Source organism: Haematobia irritans, chromosome 2 (assembly GCF_050003625.1).
Source record: "Haematobia irritans isolate KBUSLIRL chromosome 2, ASM5000362v1, whole genome shotgun sequence".
In the NCBI taxonomy this organism is placed as follows: domain Eukaryota; kingdom Metazoa; phylum Arthropoda; class Insecta; order Diptera; family Muscidae; genus Haematobia; species Haematobia irritans.
This window is the reverse complement of record NC_134398.1, coordinates 107585726-107602548: the sequence shown is the minus strand read 5'-3', so window position 1 is coordinate 107602548 and position 16823 is coordinate 107585726.

Sequence of the window (16823 nt, the reverse complement as noted above, 5' to 3'; positions counted from 1 at the left end):
CTTAAAAATGTGTATCATAACATGAAAGATAAAATTTTTGAGGTAAGGTCAACGTGACTTTAATAATTAAGAAAAATTCTTTAAAATTAATAAAATTGTCTTTAAATTTGTTTCCTTTTTGCATCCCTGTCAGCATTTCAAAGTTCCATTTCATCCTCATCGCTACCACAGACGCGTAAGTGACACGGCAACAATCGCCAACTGTGATAGTATTTTGCCATCACTATTCGCATAAAGTATTTTGCCATCACTATTGTTGAAACAGCCATTTTATATTTTGTGAAACACCAAGAACAACTAGCTTCTTGTAATTTATTAAAAAAAAACGGTAATCAAGTGCTGAAAACATAGTTATTTCGCTTAAAATTGTAAAAGGTATATTGGTGAACAATTTTTGACTTTCCAAATGGAATAAAGTGATAGTTTTTCAAATATTTTTCCAGACACGCTGCCTCCATTGGGAATAAAACCGCTGGCTGATAGACGCTACAACATGTAACATGTAACTTGCAACTTGTAACTCAACAACAATCTTTTCTTAATGCATAAAAATATGTTAAATGTGATGTGATAGTCGTATAAATGTTATATTTATGAGAATTTATAAATGTTTAATAAAATTAATAAACATCTATAAAATCGTGTTTTATTTGACCACAATGATTCTTTTACAACTATCTTAAAACGCACTTTCTCTGATTGTTTGAAGGGGATCTTATTGGCGCCCTTCTGAATGTATCCAGAAGGGCACCCAATAATTGCACTCATGCGATACTTTTTTGTAGTAACTTGGCGTGGTACAACTTCTCAATAGTGACGGCGCTTTTCCGAGGAGTTTTGGATATCGTATACGACTGTTTTCGACGTAGTGGGGATTCTCAGAAGCGCCCCCATATTCAAAAAATGTTGGCAGGGATCTTGCCTACAAAGCAAAAAATCGTTAAAAAATAAGACATGTTTTTCAACACTTTATTTTAAATACGATTTTTACTTGAAACGTAGCATAATTTCTACTGGAAGTCGAGTCTCAATATGGAAAAAAAAATAACTCGTTAACTCGTTCTTAAAGGATTTTGATAACAACTGACGAAAAAAATCTAAAAAAATGAAAAATTAACATATGCTTCCTAGAATGCTTCCTTTACTGAAGTCAAAATGGATTTAATATTTCTGAAAAAATCTTCAAAATTAATAAAATATTTCAACACATTGTTTTAAAGTCATTACACCCTCACAAAAAATCGCTTCTATAACATATACTCCCAAACATATTTTGCTTCAAGCATATACATTTTTGGGTATTGCCCAAACATTTATATGTTTGATCTCTACCAATATATAATATGTTTGAAAGCATATTGGTCTAAACAATATATGTTTGGGTAGTCTAAGTTCCAAACATTTTGTATTTTTGCATCCAAATTCAATAATGTTGTCTTCCAAAAAACAATATGTTATTATGTGACCATATCATATGTTTGGAAGCATTTTGCACCCAAAAATATTATATGCTTAAAAAAAATTCTCCCAAACAATATTGTGCTCAAAATTTTATTTATTTATTTATATATTTATAATCATAATGAATTATGAAAATAAACAGGTAATATAGGTGCTAACAACATAGGTTTTCGACCTGAATGCTCAAAATCTTTCTCACTTCCACGAGATTTTTTAGTTCTTAGCACCTTTTTCTGTAATACAAACATTGTAGAAGAAATTATTCAATTTTATGATTTTTTTTATTTTAATTTTACCTTTTACCGGACGGGGATTCGAACAGCGGACCACACAGTTTGTAAGGATCAAAGAAGTAGCTGATCAATTGCCCAAGGAAAAATAAAATGTTAATTTTGTAATAACAAGCAACAACCACCAACTTAATTCAATATCGCTCCCTGTTAAATAGCGCTCCAAGCTACTAAACACATATATGTTTATAGGCTATTTCTAAATTAATATATGTTTGCATCCAAGCATATTATATTTACAAACATTTTATGTTCCAAGCATAATATGTTCTAACATATTAACATATATGTCCCAAACATGTTATGCTAGTTTATGAACATTATATGCTTGCACTCAAAAATATTGTGTTTAAAAATTTGTGTTCCAAACATATAATGTTTATAGCCAAACATATGAAAAACAGTCTTTTTCAACCGTGTATACCCTAAACCACATAGTGGTTAGGGTATAACAAGTTTGATCTGCCAAAAATGTGCCTACAAGAAATATTGATTTTAGACCCCATAAAATATATACCGATCGACTCAGAATCACCTCCTGAGTCGATCTAGCGCTTGGCGTCCGTCCGTCCATCCGTCCGTCTGTCCATGTATTTGTTGTTCACAGGATTTCGGTCGCAATTATTAACCGATTTTGATGAAATTTGGTACAGGGAGTTTTTTTGGGCACAAGGACGAACTTTATTGAATTTGGAAGAAATCGGATCAAATTTAGATATAGCTCCTATATATATGTATTGCCCGATTTCGACAAATGGGGTCACGTTGCACTTTTTTTACTAACCGATCGTCGTCAAATTTAGCACAAAATAATCTTCTGTATCACCCTTTATATCTGAAAATTTCATCGAAGTCGGTTCAGATTTAGATATAGGTCCCATATATATGTATCGCCCGATTTTGTCAAATTAGGTCATAAAACCCTTATTTATCAACCGATCTTACTCAAAGTTGGCGAAATGTAATCTTCTATAGCACTAACTATATGTGCAAAAAATCATCGAAATCGGTTCAGATTTAGCTATAGCTCCCATATATGTACCGCCCGATTTTTCTAAATAAAATAAAACTCAATTGAACAAATAATACAATGTTTGTACTATAATTTTCTCGAAGAGGAGCGGAGCGGAGCGGAGCGATTTTTTTTTCTCGGAGCGGAGCGAGGAGCGGAGCGGTTTTTTTTTCTCCGGAGCGGGAGCGGAGCGGAGCGAAAAAAATGGACCGCTCCGGATCCCTGGTCTCTAACAACCAAGCAAATATTGGTCCATGTCAGTGCATATTTATAAACATCCCCAAGGTAAGCCGACACCCATATTTCACAGTTGGCTCTCTAATTCCGCTCAAAAATTGGTTCATATCTGTTCAACATTATTTATAGACCCCTCAACAGCGTTGCCATAAGGAAGTTTTAGTTTGGACCAACATTTTATCACAATTGGACCAAAATTCGTACCAGCGGACCATTTTTTCCAAATTAAATTATGTACACTGAACAAAATTTTAACGTGATATTAAATTTCTTTAAAATGATGAAATGTTAATTATCAATTTTTTTCCATTGAATTTAGGACACAAATTTTGTAAATTTGCGTCCCTCCGTTAAAGTTCGAACTAAGGTTTATTTTCCTGAAAGTAAAGAAACACATTTTTGATTTAAAGAAATTGTCCTTAAATTAACTGAAACTTTAGATTTATGATAAAAAAGATTCAGATATAGACTAAGACTTTTTTTGGGGGTTAACATCTTTGATTTAAAGTTTTTTTTGGCATTAAGAAAACATTGTTTACTTTGAAGTATCCGTTATAATTTGGATTTTTAAACTGGCGTTTGTTTGTACGTGAGATCTGTATTCTAATTTAAATTTTATTGGTCCTAGATTTAAACTGGTTTAAAGGTCGCTAAAAAATGTCTTTCTTTTAAAGAAGCCGCATCTTTGGCTCGGAATCAATACCAAAATCCTTAAGGGAAGGTCAAAATCTTTGGATCCAAGTAACCTTTTTTTGAGTGTAATAGTTAAAAATTTGGAAAAAAATTACTTCGATAGAAAATTTTGTTAAATTTTTATTTCTATTCAAAATTTTTATTTCTATTATGCTGTCATTCGGGATCGATTTTTAAAAATCCCAGGATTCGGAATTTGAAAATATTGAATCCCGGGATCCTGAAATTTTCGGGATTTTTAAAATATTTTAAGTAATAACAATCTACAGCGCCATTTAACCAATTTACTTTAATTCAATTATAGTTCATCTCAACATTGTGAAGAAAATATTATGACAACAATAAATAGAAAAGCCATTTTATATCACTATCTTACTCAGCAAAACATTTTAGGGATTAGGTTGGATTAGGTGAATTTTCGTACACCTGTGGTAATCCTTTTATTCTTTGATTTAAGTAATAATATCAAGGCGTCCAAATTTTTATCAGATAAAAGCGAACTTTCCATATTTTCGACTGACCTTTTATTTACGTATTTATTCAGCTATGGTAAGCCAGATTGAAGATAAATTCATGAATACAATAAGTTTATAATTACATTAAAGTTAAAAAAAATATTTATTAAGAAAAAATTATTAAGGATTAAAAAAAACTGGGTTTAATGATCAAAATAGATTTGTTTTAATAAATTGGTTTTTATATTGCTTTTTATATTATGTGGCACGAATTCCATTTCACATGAACTTATTATTCAAAGGACATTATGGATCCGTGCGCCTTCTACCCCCTTAAAGTAGTTAATTCGGGAGACCGCCGAATATCAGGATTATATCAAACCCTTTTCGATATAAACCAACTTTGAGATATCCTATTATTATATTTCAGCTCTTAAACAGTCCTAAAAATTACGTTTTCTGGAAGACCCATATGTTAAATGCGGAGGTGGTCCTTTATGGGGGCTATACCACGACATGGATCGATGCACATCACCATTCTGACCATTGGAGGGTCCAACATACCTCCAGATTTCATACAAATCGGATACAAATTGAGGTGTCTGGAAGCCAAGGAAGTCAAATCGGGGGATCGATCCATATGTGGTCTATACTAAACCATGGACCGATATAAACCATATTTCGTCCATCTATTTATGGACATAAATACCCCTATATTTCCAATTGCATGCAATTTAGGTTTATATGGGGGCTATATCAAAACATGAACCGGCATACCCCATCTTTGGCCTTGATCTCCAAGTAGACAAAAATCAAGAATATATGAACCTTACACCGAGAAAAACAGGTTCGGCTACAAATTTTAACTAACAGAAAATAATCTTTGCTTTAAAACATTTTTCTTTAAATTTAGGGCAGGAAATTTTTGAATTCGCATACGCCCGCTAAGTCATATGTCTTTGAATGAGGCCACTTCAATTATATGTTGGAGCTATGTCTAAATCTGGACTGATTTCAATCAAATTTGATACATACTATCAATTGTACTCCTTGTGCAAAATTTAAAGAAAATCACGACAAAACCTACATTCTAGGGCCATATAAGTGCATATCGGGCGATATATGCACTGAAAAAATATTGTCGTGAAGTCAAAGGTTTCATGTCCTTAAAATACGAATGCAAATTTTGCTTAGTTTAGAAGACGCATTTCTCTAATATAAAGTTTTTTTTTCCTTGTCCAAAAGTCGATAAACTTTTCTTTGAAGTCGTATTGTCCTTATAATTAAGTGATTTGACTTCAAAATGGGTATCATAACATGAAAGAAAAAATTTTAGGGCTAACGTCAACTTGACTTTAATAATTCATAAAAATTCTTTAAAATTAATGAAATTGTCTTCAAATTTGTTGTCTTTTTGCATCTTCACTACAAAGTAAAGGTGTGCACGTGAGTAATATTTTACTCACGCTCACGCACACTCACGACGGAAAAATCTTACTCACACACACTCACGCACGAAAAATTTTCGAACCGCTCACACTCACGAACACTCACGAATGAATTTATTTTAAATAATCACGCTCACGCACACTCACGATAGAAAAATTATACTCACGCACACTCACGCACGAAAAAAATTCGAGGCATTCACGCTCACGCACACTCACGAAAGAAAATTTTTGCTCACGCACGCTCACGCATGAAAAATATTCGAGCCGCTCACACTCACGAAAGAAATTTTTTGCTCACGCACACTCACGAAGGAATTTATTTTCCAAAACTCACGCACGAAAATTGTTCTGGACGCTCACACTCGCGACAGAGAATTGTTACAAATGCACGAAAAATTTTGTGAAGAATTTACGCACATTCACGACTGTAGAAATGCTAATTTGACGATAAATAATATATATACCCAGCAAAAGCTAGGCAACCACATCTCATTAGAATTGGCATTACCAGGAGTAAAGCAGTCATTACACGTTGCATTACATTGCGGTGAGTTATAATGACTTATTTGTAATGACAAAAATAAATACTTCTTGGTAATTTTCGAATTGTTATTCTCAAATGTTTAGGCAGTTGGCTTAATTGAAAGGTTGAATACTTCTTAGTACGAATGAACTAAAATATTTTTCTATGCTAACTTAATGGAAATTAAAATACATATATACCGATCGACTCAGAATCACCTCCTGAGTTGATCTAGCCCTTGTGGTCCGTCCGTCCATGTATTTGTTGTTCGCAGGATTCCGGTCGCAATTATTAACCGATTTTGATTAAATTTGGTATGTGGCTCTTTATTGGCACAAGGACGAACGCTATTGAATTTAGATATAGCTCCCATATATGTATATGTATCGCCCGATTTCGATAAATGGGGGATTGCGCTCATTTACTAACCGATCGGCGTCAAATTTGTCACAATGTAATCCACTGACTCTATGTGCAAAATATCATCCAAATCGGTGCAGATTTGGATATAGCTGCCATATATATGTAGCGCCCAATTTTCAAAATTTGCCCCTTATAACCTTATTGTTGACCATTGTGGCCTCATTTATTAACCGATCTTACTCAAAGTTGGCACAAGGTAATCTCCTGTAATATCAACAAAACCTGCAAAATATAATCCAAATCGGGTCATATTTAGATATGACCGCTTTTGAAAAATGTACCCCTTGTAACTTTATTTCTAACCATAGTAGCCTTATCTAATACCCGATCTTACTCTAATTTAGCACAAGGCAACCCTCTGTGGTATCAACCAATATATGGATATAGCTCCCATATAAATGCATCGATCGATTTTCCCAAATTTGACCATAATACTCTTATTTATTAACCTACACTCAAAAAAACGTGAACTCTCTATTTCACTAAAGCCAATTTAACTTTATTTTAGTTCATGGTATTATTATGTTTGAAGGAAGTTTCCTTTACTCTAATAATTTTTTGTGCACGTTAGTTAAATTAACTATAACCGAGGAAAAAAATATACTCAAATAAAGCATAACGATTAACTAAATTCCTGTCTTCCACAAAATAGTTCAGAATTTCTTTAAATTTGTAAACTTTACCAAAAATGCGTCCATCATGAACTTCGTATGTCACTAAAGACATTCTTGCAATTTTGAACTCCACGTTTTTCCTTCAAACTACAAAATTTTCCTTAACAAGTGAAAAAACTTAGTTATGTCTAATAAATTTTCTTGAATTTGTCGACAAATATTTACTTATTTGTATGACATCGACGTGATGCCAACGTTTGTAATACTGTTTAGTTAAAATTTTCTACAAATATTCAAAATTTTCTAAAATTAACCCAAAGTTTTCTTCCTGGTGGGTTCACTGTTTTTTCAGTGTATGTTGCTCAAATTTCAAATAAAAGCTATTACATAAATCTATTACCCTATTTTCAGAAATTTGAATTTATTACCCACACTAATTGAGCGATTTCCAGTTTTTTTAATAAAGGACTCAATATTAGTAGCATACTAAATAACTCTGTAGGTTCAGAATCAACTATACTCCTATGTTAATATCAGATTATGATAAAACTCCCATGTACCCAGTAATGTTATTAAATCTGGAAATGTGGTTTTCCCCAAACCTATATCATTGATACTCTACAAACAATGTTCACTAATTCAGTAGGGGTGATTTGGGGTATGATGTAGTCGGCCCGGCCCGACTTTCTACTTTACTCGTTAATTAGAATTTTATTTAATCTACCAATTTTTTATGGTACACTTTTTCGACAATATTTCTCATTTTCGTTAGAAAAAAAAACAAAGCAATATTTTATAAAAGGTTTTATTGTTTAAGGAACAGCACTATACTCGGTTTTTGCACCGAAAACCAGCGCTTCAATATTACTTTTTTAATCAATTAATTTTAAATGAAAAAAAAACTATTACACAATCCATACATTGGAAGGTTTAGTGTGACCAAAGTCGTGAGTGTGACCAATGTCGTGAGCGTGATTAAAATCGAGGGCGTGACTGACATCGTGAGTGCGATTGACATCGTGATCGTGATTCAAATTGAGATCGTGATTCAAATTGAGATCGTGATTCAAATCGTGAGCGTGATACAAGTCGTGAGCGTGATTCAAATCGTGAGCGTGATTAAAATCGTGAGCGTGATTTAAATCGTGAGCGTGATTAAAGTAGTTATCGTGATTCAAATCGTGAGCGTGATTTTGTTTTCGTGAGTGTAATTATCAAACATTTTTACTCACGCACATTCACGAAGAATTTTTTTTCGTGACTCACGCTCACGCACGAAAATTTTCAGCTTGATCACGCTCACGCACGCTCACGAGATTGACTCCATCGTGACTCACGGCTCACGCGTGAGTCACGAAAAATTTCGTGAGTCACGAAAATTTCGTGTCACGTGCACACCTCTACTACAAAGCAAAAAATCGTACAAAAATAGGACATGATTTTCAACACTTTATTTTAAAGACGTTTTTTACTTGAAACATAGCCTAATTTCTACTGGAAGTCGAGTCTGAATGTGGAAAATAAAGTTGTCGTTAACTCGATTTTTGTTGAAAAAAACCAATCTTGATTTAAACTTGTGAAACCGTTTATTCAAATTTTGGTATCTTTTGGTAGAAGTTTTTCAACAATTAAATTATTTTTATGTATACTGACAATATGTGAAAAGTTATACAAATTTCAATGATATTTTGATTTATATAAAATCTGGTATGCACAAGTAACAATTATTAACAATTTTAAAGGAGTTCGATAGCATATGAAGGAAAAAACAAAAAAAAATTAAAATTTGCTTCCTAGAAGCAAGTACACAAAACCCAAATTTAAAAGACAATTGTGTCTTAAAAGTATCTTTACTTGTATGCTCCGGTTCTTTGGTTCGGAATCAATACCAAAATTGTTAAAGTAAAGACAAAATCTTTAGAAACGGGCATGCTTTTTTTTTGAGTGTGGGAGATACATTGAGGCGATTTCTTTCAAAATCAAAAGGGTTCTATGCTGCTGAAATTTTTAGTATATTGGAATAAAAGTCGATTAAGTCGATTGGAAAAAACTTTGGTATATGTTTTTATACTGCCCCATATAGCCAAATTTCCCGATTTGATGATATAAACGTCGCAACTTTTATGCGATTTGCCTCAATTTGGAAACCTAAAAGCATTTTGTTAGTCCATAACAAGTAAGTAAAGTCTATATTATACACACCACTTTGTGGATCCATATTTTCGATACCATCTCAAATCCTTAGTTGCGTTATATACCCAATGGTATATGCTCCCAATTGGAAATTTTTTAAATCTACAGACATTTTTATGCAATTTCGAAAAACTTAATTTACGATTTATTAATCGAAAGATATGTATTAGAGGTATAGGAAAAGTTGATTTTTACTCATTTTTACATTTGCAGTGCCGATTTTATAAGGAAATGGGGGTATTTTGGCTATATTAACCCAATTCGGAAAAACAATAATATGGGAGCTATATCTAAATCTCAAACGATTTCAATCAAATGTAGCACCCTAGAGTATAATGCTAATTGTACTCCTTGTGCAAAATTTCAAGTAAAACTCTAGCTTATATATAAATATGTTAAGTCCATATCGGGTGAAAGATATATATGGGAGCTATATTTAAATCTGAACCGATCAATAGTGTCCTATTCTGATCCAAAACAGAAACGTGTGTCAGTCGATTAGAATAAAATTGCGACCTGGACTTTTATTACAAAAATGTGTTCACAGATAGATGCACGGACAGAGGGACATCGACTCAGGGACCGATACCCCATGTGTCTATCTCGCCAACATTTAGTTGTTACAAACATATGCACTACACTTCTATCAAAAGTTATGATTAATATTGTTTAATTAATATTAGCCTATGACTAAAGTTTTAAAAAATATTCAATGTAAAACGGTCAAAAGGCTTTGTTCGGTTAAAGTGGTCTAAGTAATTTTTAGCCATGATCTATTATCATTATTTTGAGATCGTAAATACTAAAAAAACTATAATAAATATGATTTTAAGACCGAAAACAAGGGTATTTCTATCTTATACGGGGTTTGAGAAATTTCAAAAACAAAACTTTGAACTTGCTTCCTGTAAAATTCACTTTTTAGACTTAGCGTACTTTGAATGAAGCAGTCGATATATCAGATATACATGGACGAAAAAGACTGTCTGAGTGTAAAAATTATATGTTTCGAACTCAAATTTGTTAACACAATATTTTTAAGTGAAAGCATATAATGTTAATAAACTTGCTTAACATGTTTGGGAAATATATGTTAATATGTTGGAACATATTATGTTTGGGACATAAAATGTTTGTAAATATAATACGCTTGGATTTGCATCCAATTATATTAATATTAATTTAGAAATAACCTATAAACATATATGTTTTTAGAAAGAGAGACCCAGAGAGTATGAAGCAAGTAAAATAATGGAAGAAACCAATTGGCGCCTTGAAAATATATATCCACAAAGACCACTTCATTAATTTTTTACCAGTGTATGCCTGAAGTGAAACGTAATATGTTTTAACAATACAAACAATATTTTGTTTCGACCAATTCTGAAAATATATATGCTTGAAGCACATTTTGTGTTTGGGGCATATGTTACAAAAGCGAGTTTCTTGAGCGTACGTTTGATGAGAATTTTATGATTTCCCTAGAAAAATGCTTCTTATAGATTATATTTGCAAATTTTAAATTCAGCTTCGTTAGCCATACAATTTTAACTGTACTTTCGGATGAAATATGTCTCACCATATGAAAATAAGTCATTATATGTTATCGTTGGCTGTTGGTATGATCCAATATAAAAATGAACCAATACCAGTTTTGTAACAAAAGAAAAGTAATGGAGGGGAAGAAGATTTGAAACATTTTGTATCTGCATGACCTATTTTGCACTTTATCTTCTCAATATACAAACAATTTAGAAATATTTATTAGAATTCATAATTTCAAAAAAAAATTACACTGCACCTCCCGGACGGAGGATCGAACCACGTACCATCAGTTTTCAAAACGCGAGTATTATGCACTGAGCCACATAGCCAACATCTGTACTACTAACCAAATATGACTTTGTTCACCATTCATACATAATTATGTGTATTTGTATACAAATACATACAAGCATGTGTTCTATTTATAGAATAGTTTCAAAAACAAAAGCTAACACATATTTCCAAGAAGTAGAATTAAATTCATCTAACTACAGGGTGATTCATGTTTAATTAATTTATATTAAAAAGGTGGTCTTCGAAATAATGCACATTAAAAGTTTAGTATGGACATATATTAAAGAATTAAATTACGTAGTTAAACTAACGCTAAATTTAACTTATTTTTATTGCACAAAAATATTTGTTTGTAAATAAATTGTTTATTTTTTTTTCAAAATTTTCTACAGCCCAATGAAATTTTCCGTTTTTGTCTCAAGTTTTATGAACTAAACTTAGGTATATAGTTCATTGACCGTACATATAAGTTCAATATGAACTAACTCAGAAGAAAATTTTCATATGATTCCCGCAAAAATAGTAAGAACGAATTACTTTATGGTTAAAAGGTCATGGTTTTTGTTCGTTAATTTTAGTTCATATTTCTTCTATGAGAGGATGTAATTTCGTGAAGTGTAGTTAAAAAGTACTCCAGGGTATTAAATTCTACCTATAGTACAGTTTACCTTTTTCTGTGTATACTCTGTATTATACAGGTAAACTGTATATATACTATAGTATTATCGAGAATTTACGTATTCTTGTTAAATTTGGACACAAACGCACGCATCAATTGAGCAAAATTTAGTTTAGAATTAATTATTTTAAAAACCAAAATTAACTGCAGAAAGCGAACAAACAATCCGACTATTGAAATAAACTTTTCTACGCTGGTGTTTCGCAGGTGAAAATCAAAAAATTTGTTGTTACTTTTCTTTACTGTGCTAAAAAGTCGTAATGTTTACAATTGGTGTTCAAAGAGTAAAGGTTGTATTAACGAATTTGTACATCGGTTCATTGGTTTTGTATTACGAAATAAATAGAAATTGAATTGAAAAATAGTTAATAGCTCGACTATTTTTCGCTTAGTGTATGTTATGTTTTGGACTTGATAGTTTGGACAATTTCTTCGATGTTATGTTTCGATTAGAAAATATTTATTGTTGTTTTGCACCTGTAATTTAGGTTTGGAAACACGATCATAGTACCGACTAGGGCTTTCATTCGGGATCGATTTTTAAAAATCCCGGGATTCGTGATTTCAAAATATTGAATCCCGGGATTTTTCGAGATTTTTTTCGGGATCCCGAAATTTTTGGGATTCTTTAAATATTTTAAGTAATAACAATCTACAGCGCCAAAAAATTGTTGTACATTAAACCAATTTAGATTAATTAAATTTTTTTACAACAAAAGAACATAAGAGTAAATTAAAAAGCAATTTTAAATTGCTATCATACTTAACGAACACATAGTCCCACTCAACATTGTGAAGAAAATAAAAACAAAAATTTTATGACAAAAATAAATAAAAAAGCCATTTCATATCGCTATCTTACTCAGCAAACATTTTAAGGATTAAGTTAGATTAGGCGTATTTTCGTATACTTGTGATAATCCTTTTGTACTTCGATTTAAGTAAAAATATCACAGCGTCCAAATTTTTGTCAGATAATCGCGATCTTGTCATATTTTCGACGGACCTTTTATCATTGCTTTTTATTTTATGTGGCACGAATTCCATTTCACATGAACTCATTATTCAAAGGTCCTTCTCGTTTATTTCGATTTTTGATGAAATTGTGCTCTTTAGTATACCTCATGTATAATAAATTCTTACTCAAGATGTACCATAAATGTTTATTAACTCAATTTGTCGTTTGTGAAATCTAAGGGCCGTTTACACTGATTGAAGACTCCAATGAGTGTACACAGGAAAAAATATCACAAAAATTTGTCCAATAAAAATTTAGTAGAAGTTTAAAATTTCAATTAATAAATTAATTGAAACAATCAACTTTTCAATCAAGATAGAAACATCAAGTAAATTATGCCACTGTTTGAAAATTTTTAATTTTTTAATTAAAAAGGTAATTTATACAATTAAATTAAAATAAACTGGCAAGAAAAAGTAATGGAATATTTTTTTTTTAATTTTTAATTCAAAATTTATTTAAAACAATGAATTTAATATTTTCTTGATTAAAGACATTTCAATTAAAAAATTAATTGGATCAATTAATTTCCTGATATAATCAGAAATTTTTTTGCGTATGTTCGATTTTTCACCAAAACTCGTAAATAACCATGCAAAAATATGTATGGTAATGAGGATATTTTTAGCATAGCTTGCATTGAAATGATATATAACATTGATTACGCTTAATTTCATATTTAAAAATTAAAAGTAATCTTTGGAAAAGATCCAAAACAGTACATAGTACACCCAGAAAAAAGGGTCTTCGAAACTTAAGGACAAAATGTTCATCAATTTAGTTTAGCCATTTTATTTCCATTAAGTTAAATATTTGTGTGAAATAATAAAATTTACTTGTTTCAGTAAAAAATCCTAAACTGAAAGCAGTTAGGAAAAGTTAATTAACTAGATTAAGGCATGGAATTTTACTACTACTGTTTTGTTCGCTGGGTATAAGAATTTACTACTGAACAAAAAATTTTTTTTCACTGATAACAAAGCATTCGTAAAAACAAAACCGAACTAAACCCTAGTTTCCTTAAATTTAGTAAAATTTCTTATAAAATGACAATTCTGACTTTCTTTATTATAGAAAGCTTATCATACATACGAATAACTCTTGGCATAGAAAAATATTTTAGTTCATTCGTACTAATAAGTATTCAATCCTTTCAAAACTTAAGAAAAAACACTTGTTAGAATATAGGAAATTTTCCTATATTTCTTTTGTCTACCTGTAATCGATACCTGTCATCGATGTATCGATATGTTTGCGCGTGGGTTGTTTTTTAGTTGGAATCGCGTTGTTATGGTATACGGAGAGATTGTTAAAAAATAATGTAGTAAAATAATTTAATAACAAATAAAATATATAAAATATTTGTTATTTTAAATTAGTGAGAACATTTTTCGTTTTTTGAAAATTATTAAATAACAAACAATGAGACAATTTTCGTGATGGTGTATAAAGGAAAAAACACCAGCAGAATAACAACCCCTTCATTCGTTTTTATTTGGGAATGTTCAATTATCAGGTAATATTCAGTGACGCTATCCTTTTGTGAAAAAATTGGTTTATAATTTTTTTTTATATTTGTAGGTATTGAAAGAAGGACAAACTCATTAGGCAGCAACTTATTAAAAGTGGAATTTGGAAATAGTGGAATAATAAACTAATATTTCAAGACCAGTCGATGCTGTTGATACTTAATAAATATATTTAATATATTAATATAACATGTCTTTTATTGAAGAAAAAATCACTATATAAATAAATAAAATTGTATTTAAAAACGAAGGTAAGCAGTTCTAATGTTGAAGTAAATGGATTACCACAAATATGTAAGATTTGTCCAAATGAATGAAAAAAAGTTCAATAAAATCATTCCATATATGAATTCAATTCAGTTAAATTTTTTCATTCTGTAGTATAGTGGTACATGAATATATGAAAATGTAAACTAATATATCAATAATATCAAACAAATAAAAATGTCTTTGGCGCTATACGAAGTTCAACTTTCTTCACAATGAGTTCATTTTAACTTAATGAAGGGGTCACTTTTTTCTGGATGTACCACCCTATAAATAAAAAATGTAATATAAATATATATTTGATATAATCCATTAAGAAAAATGGAGACAAGTTCTTGATGTTTTCTCAATAAAAAAAACTGACGTCGAAATTCATTACTTCCCATAAATCCAACATGAAATTATATGAAATTCCCCATACATGGAATTTGTAAAATATAAAGGAACGTATGAACCGTCCTGTATAGAAAGTGGAATAAAAAGTATGAACCACCCTGTGAAAACGGTGAAAATAAAGAACGAAATGTGAACATGTGGCAACATAGCCAAGTAACGGATTGTCGCCAAAATGTACGCAAAACATACTATGTGGTTCAAAGTATGCGTTCCATATAAGAAGTAGAATATATGTAAGAAAATCATGTAAATCGGACCAAAATCGGAAATACATATATGATAGATATTCTTGTCGACGCATGTATGTAACAAAAACGTAGCATTTTTACCGTCGCCAAAGTATGCGTTTCACATACATATATATATATATATATATATATATATATATATATATATATATATATATATATATATATATATATATATATATATATATATATATATATATATATATATATATATATATATATATATATATATATATATACTAGTTTTGCAAAATTCCCGCCATTTTTCAATGATTTGTTTTTCTGTTTGTTAAGTTAAATGGTGCAAATATAGCATATGTATTGTACATGTTAATAGCAAGTGGGCACCAGCGCTCATGTAGCTCAGTATGTAGCGCTGTGGAGCGGGAGTCCAGAAGTCCAGGTTCAAATCCTATTGCACCCGGAGACTATCTGTTTTTAGGTTTTATTTAATTATATATAAGGTATGATAGTTAAACTTAAAACATTTTTTTGCAGACCTTTTTTGAATCTTTATTATCCTTCGTAGGGAATTTTTAAAATCATACTATGGTTTTGGAAAACTATTAATACAAATGATGTTAGAAATTGATTGATTACTAATTATGGTGATGATAAATTTGACGAATTTGCACAACATTTTCTAAAGAATTAAAGGATTGATAAAATTTTCAATGTTTCAACATAACACTAAAAAAAGATTGTCGCATACTAAAAAAAAATCTTCAAACCAAGGCGAGTATTTTTTGGCAGACAATAATATAAAGTGTTGTCTTGTCTAAAAGACAATAAACTTTGCAATACCTTAGAGTTAGAAAATTTGACTTAACAATGGAATTATACCATTTATTGAATTGATTTCAACTTGTCCTAAAAAATGTATTTTAAAAGAAACACATTTTTGACAAAATATTCAATAGAACAACATTTTTTATAGAAAAATATATATTGGAGAACATTTTATATATTTTTAATTCTATAAAAAAGTTTGTAAAACCAAAATTTTAACATAATTTTCTATAAAACCAACATTTTGACATTCTAGTTTTATAAAGTTCGTAAAAAAATATTGTTTCAATACAAAAGTTTGTCAAATTTCTTTATAGAAACTTTTGTCAAAGTTGCCTTTTAATAGAAAATTTTGTAAAATTATTGGATAATTTAAACACAGTTCTTTTCAAATATCGACAATCTACAATTTATAATCTGTTTAACTGATTGGTTTCACTTATTTGCTCTACGATGTGTACTGTATAAACATTAGCTTACGACTGGCTTCACAGCTCCCTCCGCCAGGGACTTATATGCCGTGCTTTGACGATTTCGAAAATTCTGAATAGTCTGGCCTCCAACCATCTAGAACTATCTAGATACAATTTATCTAACATCACACATTAAACTGGTTATCTTCATTGCCTACAGCCATCTGTAATGTTCTATCGGGCGTTATTGTACAGGTGAAATGGCACACATACTTTTAGGCTTATGCTAATAA